The 24,120-nt window shown below is 39.5% G+C and overlaps 1 protein-coding gene and 1 pseudogene across 1 annotated transcript in view; one reads left to right on the top strand and one right to left on the bottom strand.

Annotated features, from left to right (window-relative positions):
- CCDC192 (coiled-coil domain containing 192) overlaps positions 1 to 24,120 on the top strand; it is a 198,618-nt gene that overhangs the window by 126,620 nt on the left and 47,878 nt on the right.
- LOC101274213 (rRNA methyltransferase 2, mitochondrial-like) lies at positions 14,557 to 16,741 on the bottom strand (annotated as a pseudogene).

Raw genomic sequence — 24,120 nt, 5'->3', positions numbered from 1 at the left:
TAGCAAACCTCATTCTGCCGGGTGAAACTCTTGTAAAACTACGATTCCTTGGGATGAATGTTTTCCTTTGATGTGCAGCACTCTTGTAAAGCCAGGAACATGCAATTGTTCTTACTCCTGCTTCCTTTATTACTCATAAGTAATTATGAAAAAAGAGGAGGAATGTGGAAATAGTGGAGGAGGAGAAAGTAGGTGACGTGGTGGCTGCAGAAAGTGAGACACTCCCAGCATCCTGCCCACATGGGAAACTGTTTAATATGAGTTTGGTTTTAATTTTCAATTTTGAATAGCACTTCCCCGAGATTGAAATGGCATGTAACACCATCACTTTGAAACGCAGCCTTTTCTCTTTCCACAAACAACATAAAGACAGTTTAATTTGCTTTCACCACCTTGAAACCTAAAAGAATAAAATCCAATAGAGAATATTATGCATTTAAAAGTCTTTATTCTAAGGCATCATGGCCATATTTCAAATTGGTTGCATAAGAAGAAGCTGATGATGATTGTACAGCACATTGGAGAAAGTTCTCCAGCTCACCTGAGAGAAGCTTTCAACTTCTCAACTGTATTTTGAATCTAGTGGAAAAAAAGATTTTATTGCAAGGTATCTACTTCTCATTACTCTCTCTTTTTTTTTTTTTTTTTTTGCGGTACGCAGGCCTCTCACTGCTGTGGCCTCTCTCGTTGCGGAGCACGGGCTCCAGACGCGCAGCCCCAGCGGCCATGGCCCACGGGCCCAGCCGCTCCACAGCATGCGGGATCCTCCCAGACCGGGGCACAAACCCGTGTCCCCTGCATCAGCAGGCGGACCCTCAACCACTGCACCACCAGGGAAGCCCTCATTACTCTCATTTTTGACAAAAATAGTATCATTTGCTATCTAATGATGATTTTGTCCCTTTGAGAGTTTGATGGGTCAAAATTAAAATTGTACTGAGGCACGAGGACTCTAATGGTTGTGGAGGGAGGTTAGAAAACATTAAATCCCACCTTTGCTTCTTTGTCCATTTTTTTCTCTATATTTCTGTTTAAAAGGGAAATAAACTACCTGTACAGGAAAAAGCAAAACAAAACAAAAACCCTAATGTATTATGAACAGATATAAATTTAAATAAAGTCAAGTACTCCAAGGTCAATTATGGATGAAAGCAGGGACTCCCTTTTCAACCCATGTGTTGCTTCTTTTTTTTGGTGGAGAACCTGAGTCAGTGAACTGACATACAGCAGGAAGGTCTTAAACCAAATATTTGCACAGTCTTACTCTCCCATGGGTCTCATGCAGCCTCACCCTGCATTCAATAACCCAGGAGATTGTCAAGGCCGTTGTGGCCCCAGAGTAATATGAGCTCTCATTCTCAGACTTTGGTCACCTTGCCCTACCTCTCAACTGATTTGAAAGTAAAGTCTGAAAAGATGTAGGTAACTTTAACACACAATGAATCCCATTTAACTGCTGGACAATTAGGGTTGACCCAGCTCCCATACATAGTCCTTGACCAGAACACCACTCCTTCCCTAGTTAGTCCTGTGTCCTTTTATAAAATGCTTGTTTTTGGTTTTTAGACATCTGTTTGTGAATGGCAGATGCCCCCAGTTATAATAGCTTAAGGAGAAAGGGTGATTTATTGGCACAAGTGTAAACAAACTAAGAAAGAGCATGCCATCAGCCTTAGAGTCCCATAGATTCAGGGTCTCAGATCCCATCAGGGCACCTGTGTCTCTCCACTCTGCTTCTCTCTGCATGGAGACTTTCATTCCCTCAAGTGGGATGTCAGGAGAGTCTGGACACATGGCCACAATTAATTAAGGGCTGCCCTCCTTATCTCTCCTCCAGAGAGGAAAAAAAGCATTTTTCCACCAGCTCCAGTTAGAAAAAGTACAAGAAAATACTCTGTCCTGGTTTGGGTTGGGTACTCATCCAGGGCCATGAATCAATCTTTGTAGCCAGGGGTGGGGAAGTATGATTGGACAAGCCTGGTCTGCACCAGCCGCCGGGCGGAGGGGCACAGGGAAATAAGAGGGGGAAAGGAGGATGTTGTGAATAGCGGCTCCCAGAAGCACAGAGCTGGACTGGGAGAAGAATACTTCCTTAAAGGAAGGGATAGCCCATTGCAGGAAAGAAAGAGCGAGGCACAAAATCAATATGTCCAATCCACTTTCAGCTGGTAATCAAGTTAAAATATAATAAAATGCTTAATGAGTCACCCATCCATGTGTATTTGCACTTTTTAAGTAGATTCTTCTTGATGAACAAAAGATCTTCATGATCCAACAAATAAATGTCCAGCAGTATAACTTCTGACCCCACAGTAGATGGAGAGTGAACCACTTTGGGAAAGGAGACCCCTTCCAGCCTCCATCAAGGGACATCGTGGTCGTCTACTCTGAAAGCTGATCTTACTGTAACAATTGAAAATGCAGGAGGGGAAAAAGTGTTGATTCTAATTGACATGCTATCTGGATTAACATGAAGCTACTTCTCTGCTATAGTTACAAACCAGTGCCTATAGTTATAACAAGCAGATTAAAGAGATGGATGCAAATAAATTAGAATTTCTTTTTATGCAAAGGTGCACAATTTTTCCCTGTTTGGTTCATTTTCTAAGTAAGACTATTTATAAGGTTGCCATTCAACCTCTGATCAGAGGAATGTCCTGGAATACTAGGAATACTTTTAAGCATGTTCAAATTGATGAAACAGTGAGCTACCAAATTTTTTTTAACACGTAAACACAGAAAAACTATTTCGTTGGCTATGTACTTAAATTACCTCCAAGGAAATAAATGATTTTAGTCAATGGCAAGTTCAAACAAAAAGCAAAACACCTTTATTATAAAACTGGCACTGCAGGAAACTTACTTAACAGCCTATCCTTGTTTGCTGATCTTACTTTGTACAGATAATCACAGCCCAGGGCATATTCCTTGCCTCACCTCCACAACCTGCATCTGAAGTGCTCACAGTTTAATTCACTCACAGAATTCAGTGAAACGCCTATTATACCCGTTCAAAGCTTGTGTCCACCTTTTGGTAAACATTAGTAGGCAGGAACCTACGGTTAGATTTCAAAACCATCTCTGCTCCCTTTGGTTTTGGAGCACTAAGTTACTTTGTAAAGGACCTTGGTGACTAAGTCCTGTTGTTGGCACATAAGCATCAAGTCACCTGCTAAGATGAAAGCTTGTATCTTTGACCAGAAACGTCCGGGACCTGGTTTATAGACTTCAAGCTAGCATACTAAAAGGAATGCACTCTTCTGGATTTTATTTTCCTTTTAGTTCTTTTCTCTTAATATGCATAGCTGGTATATCAAATAACATATATCTAATTCCCACAGGCAAGTGCCCATTGTCCCACTGAAAGCCGTATCAACTTTAAGTCATCTCTTGGTTTTACTCTCATTAAGAAGACTCTCCCAGGTAGTACAGGTACATCCCTGGGCATTACCCAGGGCTCATGGTCTGAATAGAGCCAAACACACTTTCGAGGGAGGCTTGTAATAGGATTGACTTTTCAGTGACACAAAATTATTTTTAAACACTATCCCATTAATTTTAAGAATCATACTTGCTGTCCTACACAATTATGAAAGTCAGGAGATATATCTCTTTGCCAAAACCCCAGAGCCAACTCTAACTAGCATTCTAAAGAGTATCTTTTTATCATGATGTCCATCCCCAGGCACTCAGCCCAAACCTTCTCTCCCTCTTTTTATTCTCCTCCTGCAAACCTCCTTGGGATCAAAACTACTACTGCAACTAGATGTTAAGAAAACAGGGATTTGAGGGGGATAAAAATGTTCTGGAATAAGATAGTGGCAACACTTGCACAGATATTGTCAATACAGTAAGACCACTGAATTGCACACTTTAAAATGGTTAACATGGTGAATTTTATGTTATGTGAATTTTATCTCAGTTAGAAAAAAAAAAAACAGTGATTAAAATAATCCTCACAAAGATGTAACACCCTGTCAAGTGTATTTTAATGAGAATGCTTTGGGCCTAAATAAAATCTTGCCCTGGTAGAATTCTAAGCTTTTAGAGAGCGGTCATGTTAATATTTATTGGAGTAAGGCTAGTCTTGAATAGTTGTCCTTGTGTGTCTAGTCTCTTAAACAATGCCATCCTCTCCTACTGTCTCTCAGCACAGCTCTTGGAAAGGCTGCTATTCCTCAAAGTAGGAACCAATTTCTTGACCAATAGTTCTGCATACAACCTTCTTTTGCCATTGAACACAGATTTTTTTTTTTTTTTTTTTTTTTTTATCTGTCTACCTAGAGTTTTCTAAGAAAGTAACAAGGAGGGCCCTGGGATCTCACTGTTTCAACTGCTGGGACTTTGTCAAAAGCACTGCTCACCACCCATGGCATCAGATTGCATGAAGCTCAGTGTGACATTTGATCAAAGCACAACAGGCAGCCTGCACTTTCCTATTGCTGCCAACTGTGTTACTGCCTTGATGGAAAGTGACAAGAACTCAGGGAAACAAAAGGTGGAGATTTTCCCACACACATAATTATCCTTACATTTGCAGAAAAGAGTTTTCTTTGAGGCACTCCTACTGAATCCTTAGATACAGAAACTGTTCCACAGTGGGATATTTTATATTTAGGCCAATAAACACCAGAAATTAAAATTAGGAAAAATGAGAGAATGTACGAATAATAACTTCAAGGTGTACTTTTTAAGTATAACAAGTTCCTAAGGAGTTTTAGTATTTACCTCATAGAAATAGTTTATATTTATCTTTATAATCCCTAGTCTTATTCAGAGATTACCCGTCAGGTTGCCTCTTCCTTTGTCCACTGAAGTCTTCCTGAAATAGAGCTGTTTCCTGGAATAGAACCCCAAAGGCAAAGTCTTCTCACTGATTTCAGAAGTTCCCTCAAGGATAAACAACTCCTCCAGGAGTCCCTGAAAAACTTAGGGACTTATTGCAAGGAGATCCCAAGAAATGTTACTTATTCAATTATGTACAAATTGGGGGTGGTTCTTAATTTCAAAAGGACATTCCAGAGGCCTCTAGGCCTAAAAATAACTCACATAAAAACGAGTCGTCACTCAGGACTTTGTTGGTTGCAAGTGACAGAAACCAAAATGAAACTGGTTTAAACAGAAATGTCTGAGCTGCTAAGGCTGGCAGTGAGGCCGAGCAGGGTTTCTGGACTGTTCGTTTGGCTCTTCTTTGCCTATTGGCCCCATTTGAGCTATTGCAGGCACAGATCAGGAAAGGTCCCCTGGCTGCCCTGGCTTATCAATCTTTGGTGAACATCAGTTTCTGCCTGCTCAGAACTACTTTCCCCTTCTTTTAGTAACAGAAACATGGTTTTCCTTTGGGGAACAATGCCTCTCCTGCTCTCTGCAGTCCAGGGGGACTGTCAATCAGTGTCCCTTTCCTACTTAACCTAGGAAAAGGCTTGTGACTAGCTGAGCCAATCACACTTGCTTTTTTTCTGGAACTTGAATCTTGAGCTGAGTTGAATGAGGGAGGGTAGAAAAAAGCTAGAGCTAATTCATTCCGAAGGTTGGGCCCTGCCGCCTGAAGAAATTGTCTATTTTGATACCCGTATTCTAGAGGCTGACTCCACGAGGTCAGGCTGTTAAGCTTTCCTTCATCACTGAGAGCTTTCTCATATCCTTACAATAAACTCTCTTTTTGATTAAAGTAGTCTGCATTGGCTTATAATACTTGCAACCAAAGAACCTTAATTTGTACCCAACTAAAGAGAACAGAACTTCTTTCTCACAGAATCTATACAGAAATCTCAAGGAAGCCGTTTGACTGACTCTACTTGCATCACCCTTGGATCAACTGCTCTGGCCAGGGCAATGGGATTTTATCACACCTGGGTCATGTGCCAGAGGTCAAGGGCTAGGGGACACTATCAGATAAAAGAAGATGGGAGAATTTTCTGGACAGAAGCCAAAAAAAAAACCCAAATACTTTTCACTGTCCCCTTTAATCTATTTTAGTTAAAGCTCATAAACTTGGAGAATACGGCCATGCGATGAAGATCAGTTTTATCTTGCGAGGAAAGTAAAAAATTTCTCTTCTTTCTCTCCCTATCATTTTCAAAGTGCATATTTAAGCCCTTTCTTTGCAAAAAGTCTGGAAATCTATTTATTTTATAATTAGCAAAGGGTAAGAAGATTCATTCTGAAATTTTTGGTTGAGGTCCAGTATTTGCTAGCTATATCAGCTGTGGGAATTCAATGATGTCAGGGTCCCCTCCCTCCTTTGTTTGTAAGACTAATTTTAGAATTATACTGTTATCAGGAAATGGTGCTCCCTTCCTTCTGTCCATCCCTTAGGAATAGTTTTTTTTATTTTTTATTTTTTTAAAGTCTCCTGGCTTCTGTATCCAGAGAGTTTGGATGAAAGGGCAAGCACCAGCTAAATGTCAGACAAGGCACATGGGAATTGGAGCTTGATCAATTTCAAAGGTTTCTTACTTAACCGTGGCAAGTGCTATGATCACCAGAAGAGCATGTGCTATTTGGAAATAACTGCTAAAAAACCCAGACCAGAGGCGAGAAGGAAGATGTTTCCTTCTAAGAAATGTGTAGAGAAATAGCACTCCTTTGTCACACACAGCAGATGGAGATTTGTCAACAGAAGATAAACTGGAGAGTTTGAGGTTGCAAACAACTGTCAGTCAGCTGTAGATACTGGTGCAGCCATTCCTGATACCAACCTCTTGGTGCCAAAGTACAAAAAGGGAACGATGTTCTCTCCTGTATTCCCCAGAAACCACAATGTTATCTTATTTAATGACTCAGTGTTTCCTGATAGGAGGTTGAAGTTAGAGGCTAGATACACTGGTCATATGCATAAATTTGGAGGAATGAGTGGATACTTGTGGGGGGCTTGAGCTCATCAAATCAAATTTAGAAAGGATGCCTAGGACCAGATTGTCCTGGAGAGTGGAAAACTTCTCTTGGAAGACACAGGATTTCTTTCTGGCCAGTGGGATTGGGTTCAATTTATACTCTTATGTATATATTAGATACGTATGTGCAGTGTAGTAGTCTGGAAGAATATTTGTTTTTAAAGATATACTGCCTTGGACTAGATGACCCTACTATGCCTTTAATTTTTTTCAATTAAATAAAGCCACAATTTAATACTGGACAAAGAACATAGAACTAAGAAGAAATAAAGAGCTAATGTAAGAGGCACAGCATTATTCCTGATTTTCTTAATATGCATTGGATCCAGGAGGTGTGTTAATCATGCTGGCATAATAATCAGTGCCTGCAAGATCTGAAAACATTATGGCTCTTCTGCAGATGCTTTCCTTAATCCCAGAAATTATCATTGAGAATGTTGCTGTGATTTTCCAGTAAGACCTGAAGTCCTGCCATGACAAGCTGTCATTTCAACCTGGGCACACTGTTAGAACATCTGTTCTGCAAAGATAGACAGTCTAGACAGCATCCAAAGGCCCCTTTTTTCCTGGGTCATTTCTAGTGAATAAAGAAGGAACCCTGCTCCTATTCCAGGGAATTTTGTATAGAACTTGTCAAACAAAGAAGAGAGGAGCCCTCGGCCACAAACAGAAATTGTATTCTCATAAAGTGATCATTTATAACTCCAAAAGGTGACTCTCTGAGGTCAAGGAAATAAAAGGATGCAAAAGAGATGGTGGAGAGATACCCATATGCTTCATGCATAGATGAAAACAAGAATTCTTATGAGGCCTCAAAGGCAGAACAAGCATTAAAAGACTCAGGTCAGTAGGATAAAACTTACTTAGTTCTATAGAATCATAATATTACCTTAAATCTTAAAAGCTCTTAAATTTAAAAAATAATTGAAAGGCAAAATTTTTATCACACTGAACTGTCTATGACAGGATTCTGACCTCAACTGTTTAACAAATCATCCCTTCCAGGCCCTTATCCCAGTTGACCAGAGTAACAATTTTGATAGCTCTTTAGGGTGAATAGGTTTTTCTAATTCAAGGTGAGTGCCAAGAGCTCTCATCTTATGCCATGTTGCTAAGTAAATTTCTGACAAAAGGTAGTTTCAATATGCTTTTACTTTTTGTAATGTATGCCACCACCAGACACTATTCACTTTCATTTATAGTAATATATAATGTTAATTAATTCATATATAACTGTTCTTAAAAGATTACCTGCAGTTTTAAAATGAGAACTCTTTTTTTCTTTTCTTTTTTTTTTTTTTTTTTGCGGTACGCGGGCCTCTCACTGTTGTGGCCTCTCCCGTTGCGGAGCACAGGCTCCAGACGCGCAGGCCCAGCGGCCATGGCTCACGGGCCTATCCGCTCCACGGCACGTGTGATCCTCCCTGACCGGGGCATGAACCCGTGTCCCCTGCAGGCGGACCCTCAACCACTGCGCCACCAGGGAAGCCCAAGAACTCTTTTAAAATGCACTTTTCATTTCAAAGTTTTAATGTCTCATATATTTATAGTGATTATATTATTAGAACTAAAAATCAAAACGCTGCCTGAGTTCTAACATATAAATTTACATCCATACTCAAAAATATTTGAAACCAGGACCATGCTACAGAATCCTAGATGTATTATCATGATACTGATAGTTAAACAGGATTGCATGAGGAGTGGAAATGCCACATTTACCTAATTGATGTTATTTGTGGATCTGAGCAGACAAGAGCCTTGGGATCTTAGAAGTGAAGGTTAGTGGAATATAATTAACACCCCAAATCCAAGAGGACGTCGGGGGACAATGAGGAAAATACAGAGCTGACTACTCTGAAAGTAAGAATCAGTGCTTATCTTTTTAAATTGTATCATCAGAAGAGAAAATATTAGAAGCAGACCTTGTATAATCCATCTATCTTAATGCTATAAACATCTTCAGATGCAAGTGGCTGATCTTTCCTTTTTTATAACCATAACTTTTCCATGGAAGTCCCAAGAGTCAGTAATTGAATTTGAGAAAAGATGTCCTTTTGAGGTTGCTTTGATCTAAAGCCAAAGGGAATTAATTTATTTAGCAGAAACTGTGGGTTCTAAACAAAGATGTATATGTGGGAATATTGGCAAACAAAATAAAGTACCTTAATTTCTTTGCCAATAAAGCAGTATCAAGATGCTAAAAATTCACTTCAGAATAAATTCTTAAGAAAACAGAAACTGGTTGAAGGTTTTCTTTTTTCCTTCCCCATCAGCACATGCTAATGAACACTCTAATTTATATTATATAAAAAGGCTTTGGTCCTTCTTGAAAAACATTCCCAAAGAAAAATAAAAGACTACCTAGTCTTTTATTGCCTCAATTACATCATTTCCTTTTGCTTAATTTAAGGCAATAAATTAATATTCTTATCCTTGTTAAATGACTGATTTCACACGTCTTTCTACATTAGTGAAAGTTTATGTATATTATTCCTTCATTTATTACATGCATCTACTGTTAAGCACATTGCTTATGAAAGTTAAGCAAGAATAAAAATCGATTGAACTTCAAATTGAGGGAGGGTAAAAAACATAATACATGAAGATTACACTAGAGAAATAAAATCCACATGAAACAGATGAAGTCCAAACCTAACTGAAAATTTATTTTAGCATCTTTATTGGAGTATAATTGCTTTACAATTTTGTTAGTTTCTGCTGTAAAACAAAGTGAATCAGCTATATGTATACATATATCCCCACATCCCCTCCCTCTTGCGTCTCCCTCCCACCCTCCCTATTCCCACCCCTCTAGGTGGTCACAAAGCACCAAGCTGATCTCCCGTGCTATGCGGCTGCTTCCCACAATCTATTTTACATTTGGTAGTGTATATAAGTCCATGCCACTCTCTCACTTCGTCCCAGGTTACCCTTCCCCCTCCCCCTCCCCGTCTCCTCAAGGCCATTCTCTATGTCTGTGTCTTTACTCCTCTCCTGCCCCTAGGTTCATCAGAACCATTTTCTTTTTTTAGATTCCATATATATGTGTTAGTATATGGTATTTGTTTTTCTCTTTCTGACTTACTCCACTCGATGACAGACTCTAGGTCCATCTACCTCACTACCAATAAGTCAATTTTCTTTCTTTTTATGGCTGAGTAATATTCCATTGTACATATGTGTCACATCTGCTTTACACATTCATCCGTTGATGGACATTTAGGTTGCTTCCATGTCCAGGCTATTGTAAATAGTGCTGCAATGAACATTGTGATACATGTCTCTTTTTGAATTATAGTTTTCTCAGGACATATGCACAGTAGTGGGATTGCTGGGTCATATGGTAGTTCTAATTTTAGTTTTTTAAGGGACCTCCATACTGTTCTGCATAGTGGCTGTAACAATTTATATTCCTACCAACAGTGCAAGAGGGTTCCCTTTTCTCCACAACTTCTGCAGCAATTATTGTTTGTAGATTTTTTGATGATGGTCATTCTGACCAGTATGAGGTAATACCTCATTGTAGTTTTGATTTGAATTTCTCTAATGATTAGTGATGTTGAGCATCCTTTCATGTGTTTGCTGGCAATCTGTGTATCTTCTTTGAGAAATGTCTATTTAGGTCTTCTGCCCATTTTTGGATTGGGTTGTTTCTTTTTTTGATACTGAACTGCATGAGCTGCTTGTAAATTTTGGAGATTAATCCTTTGTCAGTTGCTTCATTTGCAAATATTTTCTCCCATTCTGGGGGGGCCTTTTCATCTTATTTATGGTTTCCTTTGCTGTGCAAAAGCTTTTAAGTTTCATTAGGTCCCATGTGTTAATTGTTTTTTAATTTCCATTTCTCTAGGAGGTGGGTCAAAAAGGATCTTGCTGTGATTTATGTCGAAGAGTGTTCTGCCTATGGTTTCCTCTAAGAGTTTTATAATATCCAGCCTAACATTTAGGGCTTTAACCCATTTTGAGTTTATTTTTGTGTATGGTGCTATGGAGTGTTCTAATTTCATTTTTTTACATGTAACTGTCCAGTTTTCCCTGCACCACTTAATGAAGAGGTTGTCTTCTCTCCATTGTATATTTTTGCTTCCTTTATCAAAGCCAAGGTGACCATATGTGCGTGGGTTTATCTCTGGGCTTTCTATCCTGTTCCATTGATCTATATTTCTGTTTTTGTGCCAGTACCATACTGTCTTGATTACTGTATCTTTGTAGTATAGTCTGAAGTCAGGGATCCTGATTCCTCCAGCTCCGTTTTTCTTTCTCAAGATTGCTTTGGCTATCCAGGGTCTTTTGTATTTCCATACAAATTATGAAATTTTTTGTTTTAGTTCTGTGAAGAATGCCTTTGGTAGTTTGATAGGGATTGCATTGAATCTGTAGACTGCTTTGGATAGTATAGGTATTTTCACAATGTTGATCCTTCCAATCCAAGAACATGGTATATCTCTCCATCTGTTTGTCTTGTCTTTAATTTCTTTCATCAGTGTTTTATAGTTTTCTGCATACAGGTCTTCTGTCTCCTTAGGTAGGTTTATTCCTAGATATTTTATTCTTTTTGTTGCAATGGTAAATGGGAGAGTTTCCTTAATTTCTCTTTCAGATTTTTCATCATTAGTATATAGGAATGCAAGAGATTTCCGTGCATTAATTTTGTATCCTGCTACTTTACCAAATTCATTGATTAACTTTATTAGTTTTCTGGTGGCATCTTTAGGATTCTCAATGTATAGTATTATGTCATCTGCAGACAGTGAAAGTTTTACATCTTCTTTTCCGATTTGGACTCCTTTAATTTCTTTTTCTTCTCTGATTGCCATGACTAAAACTTCCAAAGCTATGTTGAATAATAGTTGTGAGAGTGGACAAACCTGTGTTGTTCCTGATCTTAGTGGAAATGGTTTCAGTTTTTCACCACTGAGAATGATGTTGGTTGTGGGTCTGACATGTATGGCCTTTATTATGTTGAGGTAAATTCCTTGTATGCCTACTTTCTGGAGGGTTTTTATCATAAATGGGTGTGGAATTTTGTCGAAAGCTTTTTCTGCATCGATTGAGAAGATCATATGGTTTTTCTCCTTCAGTTTGCTAATATGGTTTATCAAATTGATTGATTTGCGTATATTGAAGAATACTTGCATTCCTGGGATAAACACTACTTGATCATGGTGTATGATCCTTTCAATGTGCTGTTGGATTCTGTTTGCTAGTATTTTGTTGAGGATTTTCTCATCTATGTTCATCATTGACACTGGCCTGTAGTTTTCTCTTTTTGTAACATCTTCATCAGGTTTTGGTATCAGGGTGATGGTGGCCACATAGAATGAGTTTGGGAGTGTTCCTCCCTCTGCTATATTTTGGAAGAGTTTGATAAGGATAGGTGTTATCTCTTCTCTAAATGTTTTGATAGAATTCACCTATGAAGCCATCTGGCCCTGGGCTTTTGTTTGTTGGAAGATTTTTAATCACAGTTTCAATTTCAGTGCTTGTGATTGGTCTGTTCATAGTTTCTATTTCTTCCTGGTTCAGTCTTGGAATCTTGTACTTTTCTAAGAATTTTTCCATTTCTTCCAGGTTGTCCATTTTATTGGCATATAGTTGCTTGTAGTAATCTCTCATGATCATTTGTATTTCTGCAGTTTCAGTTGTTACTTCTCCTTTTTCATTTCTAAGTCTGCTGATCTGAGTCTTCTCCCTTTTTTTTGATGAGTCTGGCTAATGGTTTATGATTTCGCTTGTCTTCTCAAAGAACCAGCTTTTAATTTTATTGATCTTTGCTATTGTTTCCTTAATTTCTTTTTCATTTATTTCTGATCTGATCTTTATGATTTCCTTCCTTCTGCTAACTTTGTTTGTTTGTTTGTTTGTTTGTTTGTTTTTTTTGGTGATTCTTCTTTCTCTAATTGCTTTAGGTGTAAGGTTATGTTGTTTATTTGAGATTTTTCTTGTTTCTTGAGGTTTCTAAAATCTTGAGGATTTTATTACTATAAACTTCCCTCTTAGAGATGTTTTGCTGCCTCCATAGGTTTTGGGTCATCATGTTTTCATTGTCATTTGTTTCTAGCTATTTTTTGATTTCCTCTTTGATTTCTTCAGTGATCTCTTGGTTACTCAGTAGCATATTGTTTAGCCTCCATGTGTTTGTATTTTTTACAGTTTTTTTTCCTGTAATTGATATCTAGTCTCATATCATTGTGGTTGGAAAAGATACTTGATATGATTTCAATTTTCTTAAATTTACCAAGGCTTGATTTGTAACCCAAGGTATGATCTATCCTGGAGAATGTTCCATGATCACTTGAGAAGAAAGTGTATTCTGTTGTTTTTTATGGAATGTCCTATAAATATCAATTAATTCCTTCTGGTCTAATGTGTCATTTAAAGTTTGTGTTTCCCTATTTATTTTCATTGCGGATGATCTGTCCCTTGGTGAAAGTGGGGTTTTAAAATCTCCTACTATTATTGTACTACTGTCGATTTCCCCTTTTACGGCTCTTAACATTTGCATTATGTAGTGAGGTGCTCCTATGTTGGGTGCACAAATATTTACAATTGTTACATCTCCTTCTTGGATTGATCCCTTGATCGTTATATAGTGTCCTTCTTTGTCTCTCATAATAATTTTTATTTTAAAGTCTATTTTGTCTGATATGAGAATTGCTACTCCAGCTTTCTTTTGATTTCCATTTGCATGGAATATCTTTTTCCATCCCTTCACTTTCAGTCTATATCTGTCCCTAGGTGTGAAGTGGGTCTCTTGTAGGCAGCATATATATGGGTCTTGTTTTTGTACTAATTCAGCCAGTCTGTGTCTTTTGGTTAGAGTATTTAATCCATTTACATTTAACGTAATTATCGATATGTATGTTCCTATTACCATTTTCTTAATTGTTTTGTGTTTGTTTTTGTAGGTCTTTTCTTTCTTGTGTCTCCTGCCTAGAGAACTTCCTTTAACATTTGTTGTAAAAATGGTTTGGTGGTGTCGAATTCTTTAACCTTTGCTTCTGGAAAGGTTTTAATTTCTCCATTGCATCTGAATGAGATCCTTGCTGGGTAGAGTAATCTTGGTTGTCGTTTTTTCCCTTTCATCTCTTTAAATATGTTATGCCACTCCCTTCTGGCTTGCAGAGTTTCTGCTCAAAGATCAGCTGTTAACCTTATGGGGATTCCCTTGTTTGTTATTTGTTGCTTTTCCCTTGCTGCTTTTAATATATTTTCTTTGTAGTTAATTTTTGATTGTTTGATTAATATACGTCTTGGTGTGTTTCTCCTTGGATTTAACCTGCATGGGACTCTCTGCATTTCCTGGACTTGATTGCCTGTTTCCTTTCCCATGTTAGGGAAATTTTCAACTATAATCTCTTCAAATATTTTCTCAGACCATTTCTTTTTCTCTTCTTCTGGGACCCTATAATTCGAATGTTGGTGCATTTAATGTTTCCCAGAGATCTCTGAGACTGCCTCAATTCTTTTTTTTTTTTTTTGCATTTTATTTCAGTCTACACATTTAATCATCATTACAATCAATAAACTCTTCTTAAGAGATGAGCACACCTCCAGGAAATGGTTTTGAAGAAATTAATTTTTCAAAAGACGAACTTAAAAACATGGAAATTCCATAAAATAATATGGCCTATATTGTTTTGTAAAGTTGCATCGAGTTCCTGTATGAGTAAAAGGAAATAAACGAACACACCACTTCTCTGCTTGCTTTGGCACTTACCTTTAAGTCTTTGGAGGCTGGAGTATTACAGCAACAATTCCATTGAAAAAACAAAGCACACCCACCCCATGCATAATTCATACCAAATGTCTTCCCTAATTGTTCTGAGAACTCTCACTGCTTGAAGAATGGATGTATTTCCAGATCATTCGCCAGAGAGATGGATACAAATCCCCAGACTGAAACTTCAGATTTTTTCTACATTACACGGTAAACCCAAAATAACACCTGGAAACCTGTGGGTTGTTTCAGAGCAAGGGTGGCAGCCTGTTTCTCTGTATCATACTAACGTTGGTATGAAGAGAAAGTTACATAAAGGTGTCCGTGTGTATGTTTCTCTGCCTCCCAGTATTTTGTTTGTTTGTTTGTTTTGTTTCTTTTGCAGTACGCGGGCCTCTCACTGTTGTGGCATCTCCCGTTGCGGAGCACAGGCTCTGGACACACAGGCTCAGCAGCCATGGCTCACGGGCCTAGCCGCTCCATGGCATGTGGGATCTTCCCGGACCGGGGCATGAACCCGTGTCCCCTGCATTGGCAGGTGGACTCTCAACCACTGCGCCACCAGGGAAGCCTGACTCCCAATGTTTTTATCCTTCCCTCAGTCTGCCTTTTCATCCTTTAATCTTTGCCTATCTCTTCCTCCTCACGAATCATGGTATAGAGACTTTTTTATCATATGTCTTAGACTCTGAATATTGTTTTGTCATATCTTTTGGGCTTTAAGAAAAGGTCCCCCATTTGTCCTGCCCGCTGCATCCCAGATCAAGCTCGGATCTCCCCAGCCACACTTCAGGAAAGGGCTCAAGCTACATTTGCAGTGAAAAAGAACCAGAAACAGCAGAAGAAACTCTCATTCCTTCACAGACCTTCCCCCTTCCCTCTTCGGTACTGTGTGGCCAAGAGGTACACCTCTGGTGATTCTTTCCTGCTGGCTTCAGGTTTTACAGTCCTTGTTTTCTGGAATTCCTCTGTCAGTCTCTTCTGTAACCGACGGCTTTGACTTCCAGCCCAGGTTTTTCACAGGAATGTTCCCCCTGGGTGCAGGACTTCTGGAGCCATGTCCAGAAGGGACAAGCAAAAGCTGATGAGCCTGTCATGGTCGAGGCCCCGGATCCCTGTGGCGTTGGGTGCCATGTCACTCAGAATCACATCTGCTCTCCCAGCAGGTAGCACTTCTCAGATTCTCTGGAAGGTTCTTGGGTCAGTCACATCAGCAGGGCACAGAAGAGTTGCTTCTTCCAGGGGGAATATGTGAAGGAGATCTACCCCAAGCACAAAGCCAACAGGAGCACTGGGATCTGTGCCTGCAACATTGACACTGTGCACAGCCACCTGGCTCCACACGCCAGGAGCGACACCACAGTCTAACACCCAGAGACCAGGCCGCAGAATCCGGTGCCTCTTGTTCACCTCCAGGAGCTTGAAGGCACTATGACACCTGTAACTCTCCACCTTCGCAGCCTTCACAAACGGGTCCCTCAAATACCGCATCAGTCACAGGTGCTCAGTGCTGGTCCGGCCCTTGAAGCAACTCCCACCAGTGTGGAACCTTTGACGCTGAAAGGAAGACCACACCAGCTTCAAGGACCTGGCCATGAATGCTGACTGCTCCAGCTGCCACCACCACCTACCTCTATTCTTTTCATTATTTTTTCTTTATTCTTCTCTGAGGTAGTTATTTCCACTATTTTATCTTCCAGGTCCCTTCTCCGCTCTTCTGCCTCAGTCATTCTGCTATTGATTCCTTCCAGAGAATTTTTAATTTCATTTATTGTGTTGTTCATCATTGTTTGTTTGCTCTTTAGTTCTTCTAGGTCCTTGTTAAACATTTCTTGTATTTTCTGCATTCTATTTCCAAGATTTTGATTCATCTTTACTATCATTACTCTGAATTCTTTTTCAGGTAGACTGCCTATTTCCTTTTCATTTGTTAGGTCTGGTGGGTTTTTACCTTGCTCCTTCATCTGCTGTGTGTTTCTATGTCTTCTCATTTTGCTTACCTTACTGTGTTTGGGGTCTCCTTCTCACAGGCTGCAGGTTCGTAGTTCCCATTGTTTTTGGTGCCTGCCCCTAGTGGGTGAGGTTGGTTCAGTGGCTTGTGTAGGCTTCCTGGTGGAGGGGACTAGTGCCTGTGTTCTGGTGGGTGGGCCTGGATCTTATCCTTCTGGTGGGCAGGGCCACGTATGGTGGTGTGTTTTTGGTGTCTGTGAAATTAGTACAACTTTAGGCAGCCTCTCTGCTAATGGGTGGGGTTGTGTTCCTGTCTTGCTAGTTGTTTGGCGTGGGGCATCCAGCACTGGAGCTTGCCTGCCTTTGGGTGGAGCTGGGTCTTAGTGTTGACACGGTGATCTCTGGGAGAGCTCTTGCCGGTTGATATTACATGGAGCTGGTAGGTCTCTGGTGGTCCAGTGTCCTGAACTCAGCTCTCCCACCTCGGAGGCTCAGGCCTGACACCCGGCCTGAGCACCAAGACCCTGTCAGTCACATGGCTCAGAAGAAAAGGAAGAAAAAAAAGGAAAAATAAAAAACAAACAGATAGAATCCTAAACCAAATGGTAAAAGCAAAACTTTCTACCTGTCAGACTGGCTTCTGTTCAAGATTTCCAAGCTATTGTAATTCTGAAAGTCATTCTCATCTCTGCTCTTCTCCAGTCCTTCTGAAAATTATGAACCAGGAACTAATCTAGATCCATGGATTTCACTAGTAAAAAGCAGTCCAAAATGTCTGGCTTCATGGAGTTTATACAGGAACTGAATTAGCTGGCACTTTTCATCTTGGACTCCCCAGCCTCCAGAACTGGTCTTCCTAAAGCCAGGCCACCTGCAGCAGCAACTTCTTCTCGCCATGGCTCTTTTAAATTAGATTTTCAATGCCGCTTCCATGAAACTCTTGGCTTAGCTGGGCAGTGTGGCTGGGGGTCCGACTCTGGCCGCCACCATCCACTCAGGGCTAATTGAAGTGTTACAGCCATGTGCAACTACTAGAAATTTCCCCCAAAGTGCCACTCTGCTCGGTTCGTGAAGGCTTTGCACCAGCTATTTCCTCTTTGTAAGATGCCTTAACCCTTTACCTCTCTCCCAGCCCTGTCCCCTTCGTGTCTTCTGATCCTTCTTCAGAAAGTCTCTTGCAACCACTTCCACGACCACTACCATCTCCCCACCCACTCACTAGCCTTTCCATGAATCTTATGCATACCACAGTCATAACATCTATTATATAAATATCTCTTTATCTTTCTTTACTAACAGATCTAGAGTTTCCTTGAAGAGAAACAGAGATGGCATCTTACTTTTTCTTTGTATCCACAGCCTAGCACAGTGCCTGATACTTAATGGTCATGAAATGTTGGATGGATGGACATTAAATAAAATTTAATGGAATTCTGTCCTAGTGTTCTGTTGCCTAATATGGTTATGAACTCCTACGCATTGGAGAAAGTTTGCTTATAAAATTAAAAATTTAAAGCCACCCTGAGTGGCAGATTTACCAGGGAAGAGATTGCCAGTAATATCTGTAGGACCACTAGCACAGATGCTGGCTCCCTGGTAGAAGGAGATTATCAAATCCTAGGATTGATTTAAAGCATTACTAATTCTTCTACACTGTATTGTAACAAGCTGATATTGATTTATCTCCAACTATATTATTTTATGACTTTTCACTTCACCATTTCAACTCATACTATGGTAAATACATATATTTAGATGGCATAAAATCTAGGACTCAGGGTTCAGATCCAAGCATTATCATTAAACTGGCCAATCCTGATAAACTAAACTGAACATTAGATCCAAAGTCCTTTCTATTCTACTCTCTAAACTGGCTGGCCTCCCTGCCCTACTTAGCACTTTGGGCCAGCACCCGGCATCCTTGTGTTGGCTGTAGTCTATGCCTTCTGACTCCACGCATCATGCATACCACTTCCTGAACTCTTCCTGACCTCCACTGGCCCTATCAATGACCAACAGTTTAATGATTATTTATTTGGTTCCAATACTCAAGGTGACTCTTAAGTTCTCACTCATTCTGTGATTAATCAGTATGTCTCTTGATGTACAGCTGTTGCCAGCTGCTTTAAGTAATATCCTGCCTAATCCCTGTCCAGCTTGTAGGATTCTCTCCCCTGTAACCTGATAATCCCATCAAGTTGGTTTAGTTCCAAAAGATACCAAGATCTCTTAAGAATTCAACCTTCAGTGGTCTGGTTCAAGTCAACTGTTGCTTACTTTCATTTAGGTCTTGATTATCTAACCCCTGGTCCTTCACAAATATTCTTGTTGGTTTTATTCTGTAACCATCTCACTGCCTTACATTAAAGGCAGGTTAATTATGCAAGAATATAGTTTTGGTAATGTCACTTTCATAGTGAGAAATACTTTAATGGCTTCTCATTGTCTGTGAAATAAAGGTCATATATTTTAGCCTGACATTCAGAGTTCTCCATGAACTGGCCTCAACATACGTTTGTAGATTTATTTCTTAAAACCTCCTTTTACCTACTCATATTCCCTCTCTCCATCACTTGCCTGACAAAATATCTGATAGAAACCCTCTATCTCTGTTCTTCATATCTGCTGACAAAATAACAAAACCTGCCTGATTGGTTTGTATGACTACAGACCTCAGATGAGCATGAAACTTTTCCCAGCAGAACAGCTGTGATTTTTTTCCGGTAAGTTGCTTTCTCCCTCTCCTAGACAACTATTCTGTACCCTCCTGTCTCTTCTCAAATTTCCCTCTCCTCTTCCACACTTACACCCAGCTGATGACCTCACCTGTAACTCACTGAGAATACGCGGGTCATCAAATGGAGACTCTCGCCTTTCCACTACTGACGGAATTTAATTCTTGCTTCATGTGGTCACCTGTGCTCTTCTGATTGCCTTCTGTTACCAGTGGAGAAAGTGTCCCTCCTCTCATTCAAGGTTCTATCCTCCTACTAGTGCTCCAGATCCCGCGGTTCTCACCTTCTTAGGTACGTCACTTATTTATCCAACCTCACACTTGCATCATATACTCTTTCCTAGCTCATTCCTATCTGCATGGGAACATGCTGGTATCTCACATCCCTGCAAAAACTTCTTTGATTCCTCATCACTCAGTACCATTTTCCCACTCTTATTCTAAAGTAAACAGCTCCAGACTCTCTTGACTTCCTCACCTCCCTCCCATTTGCTGTTTAATCCACCTCAATCTTGTTTTTCCCACCCCATTTAGATGATGGTATTCCACTGAAAGTACTCTAACCAAGGTCCCCAACTATCTTCATGATGTCAGACCCAATGTAAACTTCCCTGTGTTCATCTTACTTCAATTCATAGCATCACACCACACAGATGATCACTGCTTTGTTCCTGACACATTTCCACTCTTGGCTATGTCAAACCACAGAGTCCTAGTTTTCCTTCTTCCTTATTGGTTACTTCTCTAATGTGTTGAATTCTACTTTATAGAACCTCTGAAGACTTTCTAGACCTAGTCCAGAGCCCCCTCTTTCTCTCAATTTTCAGTTTTTCCCTGGATTGTCTCATTCATTCTCATGGCCTTAAATATCACCTATCGTCTAATAATTCCTAAATTTGTATCTCCAGTCCAACTCTCTCCCTTTAACTCCAGATTCATCTGTTTGCAGGTCAACTTTACATTTTCTCTTCCAACCTAATCATGCTTCAAAGATGGTCTTACACTATCTTCTCCCATCTTAGGCTGTGGCACCACCATTTACCCCGTTACTCAAGATAAATAAATTGGTAAAAAGAAAAGTTACAAATTGGGTAAGTGCAGTGAAGAAACTACATGGAATTTTATGATATAAAATAGAAGTTGGAGTAGGGTAGAGAACACTTTGATGAGGTAGATCAGCAAAAGCCTCTTTAAGAAGGAGATGACAGGGCTTCCCTGGTGGCGCAGTGGTTGAGAGTCCGCCTGCCGATGCAGGGGACATGGGTTCGTGCCCCGGTCCGGGAAGATCCCACATGTCGCGGAGCGGCTGGGCCCGTGACCCATGGCCGCTGAGCCTGCGCGTCCGGAGCCTGTGCTCCGCAACGGGAGAGGCCACAACGGTGAGAGGCCCACGTACCACACAAACAAACAAACAAACAAAAAAATGAAGGAGATGACATTTCAACTGAAACATGAATTATGAGTAGTAGTCAAGCATATAGAGAGGAAGAGGACAAGCACACTCCAAAAGGAAAGTGCAAGTATAAAGCTATTTCAGGGAAACAGTTTGATGTATGTTCACAATAGTAACAAATCTAATATCCCTGAAGTGGAGTAAGTAAATGAAGGGGAAAGTGCAGGGGATGAGTGTGTAAAGAGGGGCAGGGACTAGATCAAATGTAGTATTTCAATAGTCCAGGTGAGAGGAAGTGGTGGTATGGACCACAGAAGTAGAATTGGAGAAAATGGATTTAATTTAAAAGTGTTAACTGTAGTATAATACACATAACAGAATATTTATCATTTTAACCATTTGTAGCTATACAGTTCAGTGGTATTTAACATATTCACAATGTTGTATAACCATCACCATTATTGATATCCAAAATTTTTTCATCATCTCCAACAAAAATTCTGTACCCATTGAACAATAACTCCCCTTCCTTCCAGCCCCTGGTAATCTCTATTCTACTTTCTGTCTTTATGAATTTGTCCATTATATGTACTTCATATAAGTGGAATCATATTTATCCCTCTGTTTCTGGCTTATTTCACTAAACACAATGTTTTTAAAGTCCACCCATGCTGCAGCATATATTAAAATTTCATTTCTTTTTATAGCTGAACACTATTCCATTGTATTGTATGCCATATGTATATGCATATGCCTTTTCTTAATCTAAAATAGATTTAATCTTTATTTTAGAAAAAGAATTAGTGAGACATGGTGATAAACTGGATGTGGGGGTGAAGGAAGGAGATGAAGGTAACAAAGATGAGTCCTTGGGTTCGTGAAAAGAAGTGGCAGGAGATTAATTTAATAAAATGGAGAAAACTTGAGAAGGATATTCATTTAACCCAATCAAACTGAATTAGAATTCATAACCTCCTGGATGGAGGAGGATTCTTGACGGATGAGACCCCCATTGGGTCTTAAATGATAAGTACGAGTGTTAACCATGTTGAGAGATATGCATGAGACAGGGTGGCCGCAAAAGAAAATTCAAAAAGAATGGACCAAATGATAAAAGTCATGAAGATCTTTGTTTTGTTTCTGTTTCTGGAATATCCTCCCCTAAATGTCTAAACGTTTCCTGATCTTCAAGTCCAAGGTGAAATGCCCAGCTCTTCAGAACCCCTTAAGCACTTATCTGTGCTCTTTTAATGGTGTTTATCAGCTTTTAGCTTATCTAACAATTTTTGTCCATCTCTTCCCTATTATACCATAAGCTCTTTAAGGGCATGCATTACATCTTTAGCATATTTGTGTCTTCCAACAATATCCAGTATTGTTGCCTTGCATAAAGAAAACTGTCAATAAATGTTGGTTTTCAGCAGAGAATCATCATCAGGAATGATGATGACTTATAGCCAAGAGGCTATAAAGAATGTTGGTTACAATAGTTATTATCTGAAGATTTTTACTTTGCATTCTTTTTTTCAGAATTAAGTTGTACAATTATCTGATGCCATTACATTTTTGGAGCAATGAGGGAAACCCCTAAGTTAAAGAATTAAATGTCATAGAACCTCACTATCTCAAAAGAAAACCTAGGGCTTCCCTGGTGGCGCAGTGGTTGAGAGTCCGCCTGCTGATGCAGGGGACACGGGTTCGTGCCCCGGTCCAGGAAGATCCCACATGTCACGGAGCGGCTAGGCCCGTGATCCACGGCCATTGAGCCTGCGCATCCGGAGCCTGTGCTCCGCAACGAGAGAGGCCAAAACAGTGAGAGGCCCACGTACCGTAAATAAATAAATAAATAAATAAAGAGAAAAAAAGAAAAGCTAGACAATCCTGAGATAATTAAGGGGCTGTTTTTTGTTGTTGTCATTGTTCTGTTTTGTTACTATGCAAATCTAATCATTAAAAAGATTAATTCCTGGATAGAACTAGTAGTAGAGAAAGGTACAGATGTAGTCATTTCCAACTTGTATAAAAATTGGTTTAGTATCTAAGATGCTGACATTAGTTGAGATGCAGCTTAGATTTCCAAATACCTTAATCTACGTGAATTTAAAATGTACTTCCTTAATAAACAGAAGTACTTGCAAATGTGTATATAGATTTCAAATACGTAGGTAATATGGAGAGAATTGAAATTTTATCTTCACTAACTCTAATAGTTCATTTGGCAACTAGCAACGTGATCCTCTGACATCATCTTATTATTATTGTCCAGTTTTATGTGGTATTGTTTTACATGATGTTCTAAAGAGAACCTAGATTACTGTGGATTTTTAAAAAAGACTTAGAAATCTTTATTATAGTTGTACAAATGTGCAAATAAAGATTTAAAAAGTCAAGAGTCTGGTTAAATATAAGCCCATAGCTCAGGGTAAGGAAGAGAAAGAGTCTAGAGTAGGTTTATGTGAAAATAGAACGGAAAATAATGCTCTCCATTGTTTTGAGTGACAAAGAATTGGCAGGAATCCCAATACCACAAGAGACAAGATTAATATTAAGTATATCTGTCAACATCCTGTTTGAAAATCTCAGCCAGGATCTGAGGTATCTGAAAACATTCAAAGTGGGTTTTGCCTAGGAATGAGTCATAGTCTCTGTAACAGAAACCCCTAAAATATCAGTATAGGATGTTAAAAGTAAAACAGACTTCAGTGATCATACTGTCCAACTCCCATGTTTTACAGATGAGAAAATTGGGGCCCAGAAAACCCTCTCTCCACTCTGTAATACTGGGAGGCACCAGGAAGTAATGGACAAAATATGGACCTTGGAACCATGCAGAATTAGGTTCGGATCCCAGTTTGGTCATTCAGACAAGTCCCTTACTATCTCTGAGCCTCAATTTCCTCAGCTGTAATATGGGAATAGCTACTTTACAAGGTGGTTGTAAGATTATGAATAATGTACATAAAGTATCTGGCACAGAGACAATCAACAAATGCCAGGTCTTATTACCCAAAATCCTGGGTTCATGGCAGAACAAGGATGCCCATCTCAATCCAAGTGTGTCTTCAATATACCTTTAGAGATTCCCCAGTCAGTAAATCTCTTCTCAAAAACAGAGTGAACAGAGAGGGTGGTAACCCTTCTGTAAATACTCAGGCCTTTAGTAATCTGGAAATATCAAGTGAGTCCATCAGTACTGTATAAAATGCTGAATGGTACTTCTAAAATTTTCCAGGACTTCAATATAGCAAAGGATAGTTCAACACAAGGGGTAGAAATCTAATAACTTTGGGATAACACCTCTAAATACAACTGAAGGAATCTTTCTGAACTTAAGCTTTTATACTTAAATATGTGTGAGAATGGGGTGTCAATGTTGCAGATATGTATGCGAAAGTAGGTTTTGGCAATTATACAATGGTCTATT

This window comes from Orcinus orca, chromosome 3, assembly GCF_937001465.1.
Source record: "Orcinus orca chromosome 3, mOrcOrc1.1, whole genome shotgun sequence".
Lineage (NCBI taxonomy): Eukaryota > Metazoa > Chordata > Mammalia > Artiodactyla > Delphinidae > Orcinus > Orcinus orca.
The sequence above is the reverse complement of the archived record's forward strand: the minus strand, read 5'-3'. Positions and strand labels throughout refer to the sequence as shown.